The 15,354-nt window shown below is 37.6% G+C and overlaps 1 long non-coding RNA gene across 1 annotated transcript in view; it reads left to right on the top strand.

Annotated features, from left to right (window-relative positions):
- LOC105718326 (uncharacterized) overlaps window positions 1–15,354 on the top strand; it is a 159,538-nt gene that overhangs the window by 102,706 nt on the left and 41,478 nt on the right. Inside the window, exon 2 of the long non-coding RNA XR_001107735.2 lies at window positions 11,380–11,533. This is a non-coding gene — a long non-coding RNA (uncharacterized LOC105718326). The remainder of the gene's footprint in view (window positions 1–11,379; window positions 11,534–15,354) is intronic.

Here is a 15,354-nt window from a genome sequence, read left to right on the forward strand (position 1 = left end):
AGTTTGCTGAGAATGATGGTTTCCAGGTTCATCCATGTCCCTACAAAGGACGCGAACTCCTCGTTTTTAATGGCTGCATAATATTCCATGGTGTATATGTGCCACATTTTTCGTGTCCAGTCTATCATCGATGGGCATTTGGGTTGGTTCCAGGTCTTTGCTATTGTAAACTGTGCTGCTATGAACATTCGTGTGCATGTGTCCTTATAGTAGAACGATTTATAATCCTTTGGATATATGCCCAGTAATGGGATTGCTGGGTCAAATGGAATTTCTATTTCTAGGTCCTTGAGGAATCGCCACACTGTTTTCCACAATGGTTGAACTAATTTACACTCCCACCAACAGTGTAAAAGTGTTCCTATTTCTCCACATCCTCTCCAGCATCTGTTGTCTCCAGATTTTTTAATGATTGCCATTCTAACTGGTGTGAGATGGTATCTCAATGTAGTTTTGATTTGCATTTCTCTAATGGCCAGTGATGATGAGCATTTTTTCATATGCTTGTTGGCCTCATGTATGTCTTCTTTTGTAAAGTATCTGTTCATGTCCTTCGCCCACTTTTGATTTTTGATTTATTCTTAAGAGACCTAATATAGGAAGCATTCAATAGTTATAGGATTTACATCCTTTTTTCCTTTTGGTGGGTGTATTATTTTCCTAGGGCTGCTGAAACAAAGCACCACACACTGGGTGACTTAAAACACAGACTTTTATTCTCTCATAGTTCTGGAGGCCAGAGGTCTAAAATCAAGGTGTTGGCAGGGCCATGCTTACTTGGAAGCCTATAGAGGAGAATTGTTCTTGGCCTCTGATTCTGTGGCCTCCCCAGCCATGTGGAACTGTAAGTCCAATTAAACCTCTTTTTCTTCCCAGTCTTGGTTATGTCTTTATCAGCAGTGTGAAAACAGACTTCTACAGTAAAATGGTCCCAGTAGAGTGGGGCATTGCTGAAATGATATCTGAAAATGTAGAAGCAACTTTGGAACTGGGTAATAGACAGAGGTTAGAACAGTTTAGAGGGCTCCGAAAAAGACAGGAAAATGTGGGAAAGTTTGGAACTTCCATGGCTTTACACAAAATGCTGATAGTGATATGGACAATAAGGTCCAGGCTGAGATGGTCTCAGATGGAGATGAGGAACTTGTTGGGACTGGAGCAAAGGTGACTCTTGTTATGTTTTAGCAAAGAGATTGGTGGCTTTTTGCTCCTGCCCTAGAGACTTGTGGAACTTCTGACTTAGAAATATGATTTAGGATATCTGGCAGAAAAAATTTCAAACAGCAAAGCATTCAAAAGGTGACTTGGGTACTGTTAAAGACATTCAGTTTTATAAGGGAAGCAGAACATAAAAGTTTGGAAAATTTGCAGTCTGTGCGATAGAAAATAAATACTCATTTACTGGGAGAAATTTGAGCTGACTGCAGTAATTTGTTTAAGTTGCGAGAAGCCTAATGTTAATCCCCAAAACCATGGGGAAAATGTCTCCCGGACATGTCAGAGACCTTCATGGCCACCCCTCCCATTACAGGCTTGGAAGCCTGGGAGGAAAAAGTGGTTTTGCAGGCTGGGCCCAGGGTCCTTGTGCTATGTGCATTCTAGGGAATTGGTTCCTGTGTCCCAGCCACTCCAGCCATGGCTGAAAGGGGCCAACACACAGCTCTGGCTGTGGCTTCAGAGGATGGAAGCCCCTAGCCTTGGCAGCTTCCATGAGATGTTGAGCCTGTGGGTTCACAGAAGTCAAGAACTGAGGTTTGGTATCCTCCACCTAGATTTCAGATGTATGGAAACTCTGGATGCTCAGGCAAAAGTTTGCTACAGGGGCAAGATCCTCAGGGAGAACCTCTGCTAGGGCAGGGCAGAAGGAAAATGTGGGGTTGAAGCCTCCACACAGAGTCCCTACTGGGACACTGCCTAGTGGAGCTATGAGAAGACAACCACCATCCTCCAGACCCCAGAATGGTAGATCCACCAACAGCTTGCACCATGGGCCTAGAAAAGCTGCAGACACTCAATGCCAACTCTTGAAAGCAGCTGGGAAGGAGGCTGTACCCTACAAAGCCACAGGGAAGGAGCAGTCCAAGACAATGAGAACCCACCTCTTGCATCAGTGTGATCTGGGTGTGACCTGGAGTCAAAGAAGATCATTCTGGGGCTTTAAAATTTGACTGCACCACTGGCTTTTGGACTTGCATGGCCCTGTAACCTTTTTGTTTTGGCCGATTTCTCCCATTTGGAATGGCTGTATTACCCAATACTCCCATTGTATCTAGGAAGTAACTAGCTTGCTTTCGATTTTACAGGCTCATAGGCAGAAGGTGCTTGCCTTGTCTCAGATGAGACTTTGGACTCTGGACTTTTGGGTTAATGTTGAAATGAGTTAAGACTTTGGGGGACTGTTGGGAAGGTGTGACTGATTTTGAAATGTGAGGACATGAGATTTGGAGGAGCCAGGGGTGGAATGATATGGTTTGGCTGTGTCCCCACCCAAATCTCAATTTAAATTGTAGCTCCTAGAAATCCCATGTGTTGTGGGAGGGACCCAGGGGGAGGCAATTGAATCATGGGGGTTGGTCTTTCCCATGAGAGTGAATAAGTCTCATGAGATTTGATGGGTTTATGAGGAATTTCCACTTTTGCTTCTTCCTCATTTTCTCTTGTCGCCACCATGTAAGAAGTGCTTTTCATCTCCCACAGTGATTCTGAGGCCAGCCACATGGAACTGTAAGTCCAATTAAACCTCTATTTCTTCCCAGTCTCCAGTATATCTTTATCAGCAGCATGAAAACAGACTAATACAGCTGCTTCTAGCTTCTGAAAGCCCCAGACATCCCTTGGTTTGCGATAATATAACTTCAGTTTCTGCCTCTGTCTTTCATCTGTGTCCACTTTTCTCTCTCTTTCACCAGACCTATTGGATCAGGGATCACCTAATCTAGTATGGCTTCATTTTAAACATCTGCAAATACCTAATTTCCAAACAAGGTCACATTCTGAGGCTCCAGGAAGAAATGCATTTTGGGGGGACATCATTCAACACAATACAGTGAGTATAGAAGTCTATAAAAATTGTATTATAATCATTCTGTGGGAAGGCGAATGCTTCAGAATGATGCTGTGCAATTTGGAACCCCTTTCACCACTCCCATCACCACCACTTAGTCCATTTTTATGTAGAGTTGACATTAAAGAGTGAACTAATTTCAGTCATTTAAGATTATTTTCTCTGAAAACTTTCTCCAAATACTAGGAAAATGAGTGCTTTGAGGAGAAAAATGGCTTTGATAAAATATTATTAAGGTGAAAACATGAAGACATGTCCTTTTCTGGGTAAATGCCCTTTACCTGTGGAAGAAAAAATAAACTGTGAACATTTTTTAAGGCTTTAATTTGATCCACTTCACTTCCCCTTAGTAGATGACCTAACCTATTACTTTACTAAAAAGCCAGCTTAAGTGAGCTCTGTCATCATGTAGCACTGCCTTTAGGACCTTCGGTTTTTTATTCACGACTCTGACCTCCTCTTCATTTCTCTCATCCCCCACCATAGGGAAGTGCTTGTCTCCTCCTGGCAGAGGCTGACCTTTCCACTTATGCCCTTGATCTGGACCCCTTTTCTTTCACTGAGATCTTATTCCTTCAATTTTTCTGTTTTTTTCTTTGTAAATTTAATCTTCCTCTCTACTAGCTCTATCCTGTATGTTGATAAACACATTTAGATCTCCATCTTCTGACAGACAACATTTTTTGACTCTGCTGCTAACATTTTCCTCAAATCTTAACTTTTTTTAATCCTCTAAGCAGCATTTGACATCTTAACCATCTCCTCGATGATCTTTCTTTTCCCCATCTCTCATTTCTTTTTACCTTACTAATATTTTCTCCTCTCCTTCCTTCATGGAATCCCCTCTCTCCTACTGTGTCTTAAAAAGGAGGTAATCCAAGATTTTTTTCCTCAAAACTTTTAAAAAATTTTTCTTTGAGGATTTTATCCACTCTCACATCTTCAATTACTATCTCCTAAACTTAAACTTCTTACTCCCGATTTTTCATAATGCCCAGAAGACACATAGCTGTAGCAATATCAACAGTAGTAGTTACTGTTTAATGAGTATCTGACATGGGCTATCCACAGTGCTTTTACTTTTCTTTTCAAAAAATATTATCTCATTTAATTCCCATGTAAAGTCTATAAGTTGGATGTTATTATTCCTATTTTTCAGAGAAGAAAACAGAATTGAAACATTAAGCTATTTTCCCAGGTCACATAGTAAAACAGCAAAAGTTCTCTGCATAGACTCTAGAAAGAGTTTAATAAACCCACTGCATCTGCCTTACTTGCTAGTTTTTTGTTGTTAATTATAACACTTCACTCCTTATTTTGTTAATTTCAGGGCTCATGTTCTAAATGTTAGGGTTTTCCTCCATCTTCTCCTTCATAGGACTCGTCACGCAGTAACATGGTTACTTGCCAAGTTGTTCATAATGTCTTGAATCTAGCCCTTCTTCTTCAGTTTCAATACTGCCACACTATTTCAATCCCACCTTGTGTCTTATCTATTACAAAACTACCTTTATTGTTACTGCTCCCTTTTACATCCTGTATTTCATGCTCCTACATAATTAGGCCTCTGGAAGCCCAGCTAGAGAGTGTCATTCAGTTTCTTGTGATTCTTCAAAATTTTCTGCTCAATTAGATACTGACTCCTCAGACAAGAAGTGATATTTAAAAAATTAGAGTTTATTCTGATGATAAATTGAGAAAGTACACATAAAGTACCTAGCATCATGCTTGCATATAGAAAGGGCTTCATAAATATTTTATAATTGTAGCAACCTGGTGCTTTTCACAATTTGATCTAAACTTACTCTTCCAGCTTATGTGTTCCTAAGCCCTCCCACCCTCCATTCTAAGAGGACAAAATAAGATGTATCATTTTTTCTGCTGTAGTGCTATCATTTATGTTGTTTTCTTTCCTGAAGTGTCGCCCTCTTTTTTTTTCATTGTCTATCTCCACCTTTGAAATCCTATCAATTACAGGTTCTTTTCAAAGGTCATCTTCATGAAGGTTTATTTTCCTGATTGAATAATTTCTGGTTCAAACTGGTAGAACCGTTTCCTCCTATAACACCATATTGCCTTGTCTATAACCCTCAGACGACGAGCAATGTAGAATGTATGGTAATACAATTATTAGGGTACTTCTCTCATTATTTTCCAGATTATAAAGCTTCTAAGGGCAGAACTTGCATCCAATTAATTCTGCATCTTTGTAAAGCCTAATACAGTAAATTACCCAATACTTGCACTTGAAATAAGTTTGGATTTAATTTCTATTATTTTTTCCAAATGTGTTAAGATAATGCTAGGCTGCTACAACAAAAGACCTGGCCCCAATGAGATAGAAGTTAATGGCCTTGAGGGAGGGATGGGTCCAGGGGAGGCAGAACGCTCTGCTCTCTCCACAAGCTGACCTGGGACCCTGTGTGCCTGTCTTCATTTTTCAGTCATTTCTTTGGTTGTTGCCTCCTCTGTATGATTGAAGCTAGCTTATCTGCTTCTTGTTTCAATACAGCTTGTGGGGAGAGGACAAGAAGTGGAAGAAAAGCAATTCCCTTGTAAGGAAGCACTGCAGATGTTACATAAAAGACTTTTGTTCACATTCCTCTAATGAGGGTTTTGTCACATGGCTACACAGAGCTACAGGGAAGGCTGGGGCATGCAGTTTCCAGGTTGCATGTAGTCATCTCCCTAAATACACAGGACATTTCTACTTCCCGAAAGAAGACTTGGAGGGTGAAGATTAGGGGACAATGCCATACCTTCTCATGAAATGATTTGCCATGTTAATATGTTGTTTTTACTTTTGTTATCTTCTTATAACAAGAGCACTTAAAGATTGTATCGGTCTGAATAACTGAGTTGTTATTTTTGATAGCTGAACAGGTATTCATTAAGGCACAAACACATTTTACTTGGCTCTTCTCAACAGAAATTGTTCAAAATGTATTGCCTCTTCAGTTAAATTATTGAAAATAATAATTTAACTTTTAAAATCATTTCTTGGATATTCAGGATCCTCTTTATAAACATTAACTATTTTACTGAGCTGAAGTGATGTCCTTGGATATGATGCTTCAGGTTCCTCTTTATAAACTTTCACTGCTCTATTGCAATGTAATAAACTGATGCCCTTGGATGCTCAGCAGGCGTCTGTTCCCATACTCAGTGTCCCCAGTTCTTGTGTCTATTTTTAGACAATACCTCCCTTGCCTCCGTGAAACTTTTGGTTGATAATACTGGCTGGTGTCAGTAAAATTTGCCTACAGAAACCCTCCTCTGTTTATTTCTTGCCTTTCATAATGTTTTATGAGCTTAGAAATTAAACAAACACCATGTTCATGGCTCAGTTCTAGTTGTTTTATGTATTTTAATGCATTTCAGTCTTATAAAAACCCTATATGAATTATTATTATTTTCCCCATCTCATAAGTGATCTAACACAGCGTTGAGTTTAAGTAACTTGCCCAGAGTCAGAGAGTTTGTAAATAGCAGAGTCAGGATTCAACTCAGTTGAACTCCAGAGCCTGTGCTCCTAATAAGCACACTGCACTGCCTTTAGGCATCTTAGAATTCTGTCCCAACTAAAAATAAACAGATTCTGTTCACTCATAAGTGGGAGTTGAACAATGAGAACACATGGACCCAAGGAAGGGAACATCACACACCGGGGCCTGTGTGGGTGGGGGACTAGGAGAGAAATAGCATTAGGAGAAATACCTAATGTAGATGATGGGTTGGTGGGTGCAGCAAACCACCATGGCATGGGTATACCTGTGTAACAAACCTGCATGTTCTGCATATGTATCCCAGAATTTAAAGAAAAAAAATAAATAAACAGATTTTAAAAGAGAGTGAGGGACATTCTTACATAAATAGCACTTTTGGCCTTCCAAGCATTTTCTCTTTGCTCTATAGCATACAAATTGACTCATAAGATAGACAAGCTTCATGTAGGTGAGGTGTTTTGGCAACTTTGGTTGTTTGGGCAGTTATGTTAGAAAGCAGTAAGAGCTTGTTCTATGCTATGAAAAGAGTAAAGCAGTGGTTTGAAAGGAAAATCAAGTATTTCTTTTGTTCTACATTTTATATCACTGTCATTGGAAGCTGATTCATTTTTTTTTTCACGGTGGCCAAACAGCAGTTTGCTTAATGGCTTCTGATTTGAAATCCACAAACTCCTGTTTCACATATTGATTGTTTGCATCATCAGGAGAGAAAGTTTCAGGGGAAGAAAAAATAAAAAGTCTACGGACTGCCACCAGTGTTTTTCTTTGCTGCTATAATATGGAAGCTAGTTTACAAACATGACTGATTCAAAGAAAAAAGTATTGTCTCTTGGTCAAGGAGAAAGGTGTCTACCTAATGTGCAAAGTTGGTACTCCAGAAGAAAATATGCATTTGAAAAATGCAATGTAAAGTATCTGGCACTGCTTCTAACCTGAAGTAAACTGTGGCACAGAACATCTTAGAGTAAGAACATACTAGCTGGGAATGATGCCAAAAACCAAGAGAAGCAAAAAAAAAAAAAAAAAAAAAAAAAAAAAAAAAAAAAAAAGTCTGTAAATGCTGACAGTAGAGTAGACACTAAGATTGTTATAACCTTCACAAGATTGATATTTTTCCAATGGTTTTGAGGCTTTGCTAGGTTATTTTGATAAATAACATCAGTTTTTGGAGTGTGTCTTGGGTATTTACTTATTTTTCTGCTTCAAAAACAACCCAGAGCATTTTCTTTATAGCAGAGGTGAATATCACTGATTGAAAAGTAAGAATTCTCATCTTTTAGCTGTTGCTATGAATGGTTTCATTATTAGACAGCAGCACATTTTGGAGGTCCACAATTCAGTTTATTACAAAACAAGTATTATGGTAGAACTCCTGCACCTCATTAGCCTGTCAAAGTGAGCAGTTACATTCATTTTTTATATAACAACACATATAATTATAGGTTATAAAACTTGAACTGAAGCATATAAAGGAAATAAAGTAACCTATATGGCATCAAAATGAGATGAAGGGCGTAGTAGTCTAGAGGTAAGAAATTTTCTATTTCTAGAACTTGATTCAGACCTGAATATTTCTACTTCAAACCATTAGACATCCCCATCTCCTTCTATTGCTTCCCACCTCACTCACCTATGAGAACACAAGTGTACCTTGATCAACACAGAGTCTCTAGAAAAGAAAAAGGACAATGTTGAAGTTGATTGTTAGCCTATTGCCAAAGTATCTTTCAGCTAATACAGATTTTTTTTTATATTCATCCAATATGTGCCAGTGCCTATTTTCAGGGCTGGGCTAGCAGCTTCAGAGTATTTAAATCCTTTTTTAGAGATTACATCACTATTTTTAATGGGTATAAGAAAAGATTGACCAAGAACTCAAAGCTTGAGTTCTTAAGAATTTTTAGTTGGTTTATTTAGCAATGTATATTGCACAGTCTTGAGCACTTGATTTTATAACTTTGGTTTGATCTTTTGGATGGGATCATTGTTCCTTTGATCTGACTATCTGTATGAAGTTACCCGGCAGAGGCCGAGGTCATGCTTCAGATACTACATTCCTTTACAGGAAGGCTAAGTACTTTCACTACAATATGTGATTGTGAATATGAACCCAGATGCCAGCTGTTGCCTTGTGCTCTGGCTTTTGCATTCATGAGTTTTGTCTCAATTTTCACCCCATGTAAACCTAGATTTTATATTTCGTAATTTCACTGCATTGCAAGAACAAAAATACCTACTTACACCAAACTTTAATACATTTCCTGGAACTGCTTGGAAATTTTGAAGTCATGGAGGTGAGTACATTGTCATGGTCCTGATTGCTTCATTTTATCTTTATTTCTTTCTGTGTTTCACTCTTTTTCTCTTATTTTGCCTTGGAAATATCCAACCTCTGTCTCTCTGTTATGTAGAATATTTCTCCCTCTCCCTCCAAGCTTTCACTAGCTGATGTCTAGATCCTGGGGAGCTTAACTTTTACTTCAAGGACCACTCATAATATTTTTCCAGCAAAGAGAGCTTTTTTCCTTAGAAGAATGACAGGGCCAGCTGTTACAACCTTTGAATATTGTATTATGGGTAACAATTCAGTAACTTTATTAATTTCTTTCTTACATCTCTTCCCATTTCTTCTACTTCCATTTTCTTTTCATTATGACCCTCTCTGCCTCCATTCCCTTTTTTATATTTTTCCTTTCTACTTTGTGTACCTAATATGTACTAGATATCATTCTAGGCATAGAGATAAGGAGGATGTATAAGACATGTCTTTACTTTCAAGAAGCATCAGCATAGAAGGGGAGATAAAAAATATACAATGTAGGAGGCAGCAAGGGAGGAGTAGGATCTAAAAGTCATTTTCATGGTTGCTAAAGGTCAGTTCAGGATTGCTTTGATGGAGATGCCATTAATAGAAAACATGAGAGAAGGAGAAGGGTTTAGGCAGAAATGATAAATTTCTAACTTTCAACATGATAAAATTGTATGTACCTTCCAGACACTACGAAAGAAATTTAGTTTGGAGTTCAGGAAAGAGATTAGAGGTAGATTATAATTTTAGGAGTCACGAGTATATGTAGGTGAGATGCCCAGGAAGGAAAAAAGATAGTAAAAGGAAAAAGGTTTCCAAAAGGATATAATCTTAGGGAACACTGTAGTTTACAGATGGTCAGAAGAAGCAAAGGCACTAAAAGTAAAAGAAAACAGTAAAAGTTAAAAAAATATGTGGAAACTAACCCAGACAATTTCTAAACTTTTGCCTTCCTCGTATGACCTTGAGACCATGGATACAAAAGGAGTGATTTGCAAGGTATGATGAGAACAAAGAGTTGTACCTTGGAAGATGGATGAGGTTGTTCAGGAAGGAGGGAGTAATTGGCAAGTGTACAATGTTTCAGAACACTGAGTTCACTGATGACTGAAAAGGGGCCACTGAGTAAGCCTTAGCTCTTATTTGACCATTGTTGTTGTAAACCATTTCTTCTTCTTCCATTTCCAGTGGAGATGGAGGGCAGATGGTTACCATCTCTTGCTTTTCTTGCCTATGATTTCTTCACTGTTTCCTATTCAGCTTCATTCTTTAAGTTTTGTGAGGCTTCTCAGAAACATACTCATTGTTTACTTCTCTGAAATCCCCTTTGAACCTTTATTTCAAGAGTCTCACTAGTTGAATTGAGCCTAATGCCCCATTTAACCTCTCTATGCTTTTATTAATTCATTTCTAAATAGCATTTGTTTCGAAGCATGTTGAACTCCTGGATAATATACTCAGCTTTTGGTGTCCTGTGATCTCTGCGATCTTTTGTTTACATTTCTACATAGGTCAATGTCAGTAGATTTTACTATATCATAAGAACAATTGATTTCACAAACACTGCGTGTTCTCGTTCATAAGTGGGTGTTGAACAATGAGAACACACAGACACAGGGAGGGGAACATCACATGGCGGGGCCTGATGGGTAGAGAGCTAGGGGAGGAATAGCAGAGGATGGGGGGATTGGGGAGGGGTAACATTAGGAGAAATACCTAATGTAGATGACGGGGCGAGGTATGCAGCAAATCACCATCATGGCACATGTATACCTATGTAACAAACCTGCACGATCTGCACATGTATGACAGAACTTAAAGTAAAATAAATAAATAAATAAATAAACCAACCCAAAAAACAAACAAATAAATAAAAAAAGAACAATTGGTTTCAAATAATATTACAGAAAACTGAGTTTTTTGTTTTGTTTTATTTTGGCTGGCATGTGGAAAGACAGAGACTAAGTAAATATAGTTGAAAAGATAAGATAAAGACAATTATTAAAAAGATTTTTCAGTTAACAGAACTCACATTGAAGGATTCTAAAAGCATAGTCAGTAGTCGGTAGTCTTTTCAAATTGGTAATAATAAGTAGGCTTTCCAGTCCTGCAAGGGCACAAGAAGTTGAAGAGATTAAATGCTTATAGAGAGAAGGACATTGTTTTTTCTCAAGTGATAAATTTCTTTGCATCTGACATCTCACAAAAAGTGATTGTATTCTGCTATTTTCTATAAAATATGTGATTGGTTTTATGATCATTTTACATTATTTTATTACTTTTATAAGGAGACTTGCAATAAATTTCAGTGTAGTTTTTACAAGGAGAACAAAAAGATAAAATTGCAATGGAGCTGAAATAATTCTTCTTACATCTAAACATTCATGTACATGAGTTTATGTAAAACGTTGTGAGCACAACTCTAAAGGTTTATCTATTTAGTCCATCCTTTTTTTAGAATAAGGAAGGAATATATGGTATGTTCCATATTTTTGTTAAAGGTGGGTGCCAAGGTTTCTATTACCAAGACTCCAATCCAACTCTTAAACAAGTTAGCAGTGTTGGAGAAGAAACTGCTGGGTATCCTGACCACAAGTCTTCAGGACCTTGAAGTGTGCCTTCAGACCCACCCATCTGGAGAAGATGCAACTGGTGGTAAGTCTTTAATCCAGAGGAGTTTATCAGGCAGGGTGGGAATGAGATTCTGGGTTAAAAAAATTATTTTATTATAATAAATTTCAAACATACAGCATGGTTAAAAGAAATTTACAGTTAAAAAATATATATAACCACAGCACAATTCTATCCTTTATATTGTCCTATAGGTGCTTTAACACATAGATATCTATATATTCCTTTTTTCATTAATTAATCCATTTTATCTTTCTGATGCATATCAATGTAAATTTCAGGTATCAGTGCACTTCCTCCTAAATATGTCTGTATGCATATAATTCACTAGAATTCAATATTGGGTTGTTGTTTTTCTTTTTCATTTCTTTTTTTTTTAAATTGAGACAGAGTCTCACTCTGTTGCTCAGGCTGGAGTGCAGTGGTGCAATCACAGCTCACTGCAACCTCTACTTCCCTGGCTCATGCAATCTTTCTGGCTCCGCCTCCCAAGCAGCTGGGACCCCGCCATGCCTGGCTAATATTTTGTTTTATTGGTAGAGACAAAGTCTCACCATGTTGCCCAGGCTGGTCCCAAACTCCTGAGCTCAAGTGATCCACCCTCCTCATCCTCCCAAAGTGCTGGGATTACAGGCATAAGGTTCCATACCCAGCCTGTTTTTCTTTTATTACATAAAATATATAACCAAAATGTACAAATATTGCCAACACCTTCATCAAGTTTTGACCAATCCATATACTAGTTGAAAGCAAACCCATATCAAGATATAGAACATTACCACACCCAAGAAAATTTCCCCGGACCCTCTTCAAACAGACCCTACCACTATCTCCAGAAGAAAATACTCTTCTAATTTTTTCCACTATAGATTAGTTTTTCCTATTCTAGAATGCCATATAAATTTAGTACAAAAGTATGTAGTCTTTTGCGTCTGGCTTTTTTCCACTTAGTATTACATAATGCTTTTGAGATCCATCAGACTTGTTGCATGTATCTGTAGTTTATTCTTTTTTATTAGTGAATAATATTCCAGTATAGGGATATACCACAGGTTTCTTATTCATTCTTCTATTGATGGGCCCTGAACTTTTCCAGTTTTGGGTCACTATGAATAAGATTTCTATGAATATTATTGTACAAGTCTTTGTTTGTATAGAGAAATGGCATTCTCACAGCCAGTGACAGTTGAAGTCACAACCTGACTTGAAGGCCAGGCTGCCAGGAATTTCTAGTGGGTGCCACAGTCCCTCAGAAAGGATAAATTTGGAAATAGAGGATACTGGGGATAAGGTGGGAAGATTTACTATGCTACTATTGATAGCAGAAGCCCTGGATGTTGGTAATTAAAAATGAAACATATCAAAGAAAGGCAGTGTAACTGATACCTACATTTTTTTGGAAGTAACACCTATAACCTTCCTATCATTTATTAATTCAATGCATATTTATTGATTGCCTACTAATTCCCAGACAGTGTTCCAGGGTTAGGAGTACATCAGTGAACAAAATTGGAAAAAATTCATCATAGAGCTTACATTTTGATTTGTAGAGAAAGAAAATGAAGAAAATAAATAGGCAATTAGTTAATAGGTTATGAGACAGTAAGTATTATGGGAAAATAATTAATGTTATAGGTGAAATTTTAAAGGGAGGGTCTCATGTAGAAGAGAGTATTCAAGCAAATATTTTTTAAAGAGGAAAGAGAGTAAGTCATGTGGAAATGTGTGGCAAAAGTGTCCCAGGCAGAGGGGCAAGTGCTTGGTGGGTGCATTGCAGGAGTAGCAAGGAGGTGACAAGTGAGGGTGAAATGAAGGGTATGATGCACAGGGCCATCGATGAGAACAGAAAGGTAGAAGAGATTCAGACCCTGCAGGGGTCTTGTCTGCTATTGTAAGGACTTTGGGATTTATTCCTAGTGAGCTGTTGATTCTGCAGAGCCATTGGAGGAATGATGAGATTGATTAGACATTTCTAAAGTGGGTCATTCTGGCTCTCGGTTGGGAATAAACTTATGGGGAGCAAGAGTGTGAGTGGAGAGATGAATTGAAAAGGTTCCTTAGTAGTCAGGCTATAAATGACTGAAGCTTGTCAAATTTATTTAAACTCTCGAGCCTCAGTGTCCTTACCTATAAAATTGGGCTAATAACAGCACTGACCTCATAGGGCTGTGAGTATTCGGCATGAAGGTAAGGTGCAGCCATAAATGCAAATTACCTATCATAGTGCCTTTCCTATGGTGAACACTCAATAAGGTATCACTGTTTTGATATTATCAGTGACTCAGGCTTCTGCAGAGGCTGAAATTGCCGCAAGAACAGTACGATAATTAAAAATAAAATAACATGACAACATTCTTTTATGTTGGCTGAATTGAGAGTGAAATAACATATTCAGAAGAAATTCTTTATACGTTGAGTTGGAATGCGTGTGTGTGTGTGTGTGTGTGAGAGAGAGAGAGAGAGAGAGAGATACTGATATTTCATGTGGGAGGGTGTTGAAATTTTATAGTTAGTTCTGATTATACCTAAATTTGAGCATGAATAGAATTTTCTCTATGGCTGATGGTACAAGAATTTTGGGTGAAGTACAGATGGATGGGGACAAAATGGAAGCTACAATGGGAAAAAGACAGCTCGAGATTCTTTTGGGGAAAGACTATAGTGTGTTTGTGTCTGACCTGGTAGTTGGTGTGTGTTTGCTAAGCCTGTACAACTTTTATGCATGTTTGTGGTGAATGAATTTGCAATTGTGATTTATCTTTGCCCCTTGAAATTCTACTCTTTGAGGTTTTGTCTCTCTATTTTAAAAGCACCTTTTCTTGCTTTAGTTATATCTAGTCGCTTATCTCTGTGAATATTTGCCCAACTGTCTCTGAAGAGTTATTGTAACTCCACTCAAGGACAAAAGCTTCCCAGAAAGCAAACAATAATGACCCTAGCTAGGTATTACGTTAGGTACTTCTTCAGAAGTAATGGGCTAGGCAATCTCAGAGGCATAATATTTAGAAGACCATGAGTCAATAGAAATTAACTAAGTGTTTAAAATAATAAATATTTTATATCTAAGACAAATTGGATTTTAAAAGTCATCAAGACTATAGAATTGAAGTAAATAGTAAGGCAGTTCACTCTTTGCTATGAGAATACAAGAGTAATATGAAGATTTCAGGAAAAATGAAATAGGTAGACAGGAAAAATTGCTCTTTTTAACTTTAAAAAAATTAACTCTTCCTGAATTGTAGTAGTAGAAATTAATGAATAATTAAGATGATCAAACCAATTAGGAATATACACTTAAAACAATTTTATAGGTATGTATTTAATTTACCACAAATTTAGGAGTTTAAAAATATGATTTTATTTTCCTACAACTGAAATTAATTTTTGCCCTGTCCCATTTTGCCTACTTGCACAAATTTAACCATTGTCACTTTAAGATAAACTTAATCATTTCAAGAACTCCTCAAAGCATGCAGGAATTTCCCCTTTCCATTCTTCCCAAGAAGGTGTGTTGTGTGTGTGTGTATATACACACACATACATATATATGTATACACACACATATATAGATACACAAATGTTTACATATATACATATGGTTTATTTGTCCATCCTGGTACCAAAATCACACTGAACTAACTCTAACTCTTCAGTCTTCTTTTGATTTGAAACTTTTTGATTGACCTATTTATTTTTATAGTCTATGTCAATTTTTATAGATATATAGCATGCATTTAGAAAAGTGTACTCTCTCTATATACACTCTGTGTGTGTGTGTGTGTGTGTGTGTGTGTACACACTCCAGGAAATTCCTCCAGTGTTTAGCACCAGAGGGGCAGGGCATC

The sequence above is a fragment of the Aotus nancymaae genome, unplaced genomic scaffold (assembly GCF_030222135.1).
Source record: "Aotus nancymaae isolate 86718 unplaced genomic scaffold, 86718_ANA_hifiasm-v0.15.2.pri h1tg000033l, whole genome shotgun sequence".
Classification (NCBI taxonomy): Eukaryota; Metazoa; Chordata; class Mammalia; order Primates; family Aotidae; genus Aotus; species Aotus nancymaae.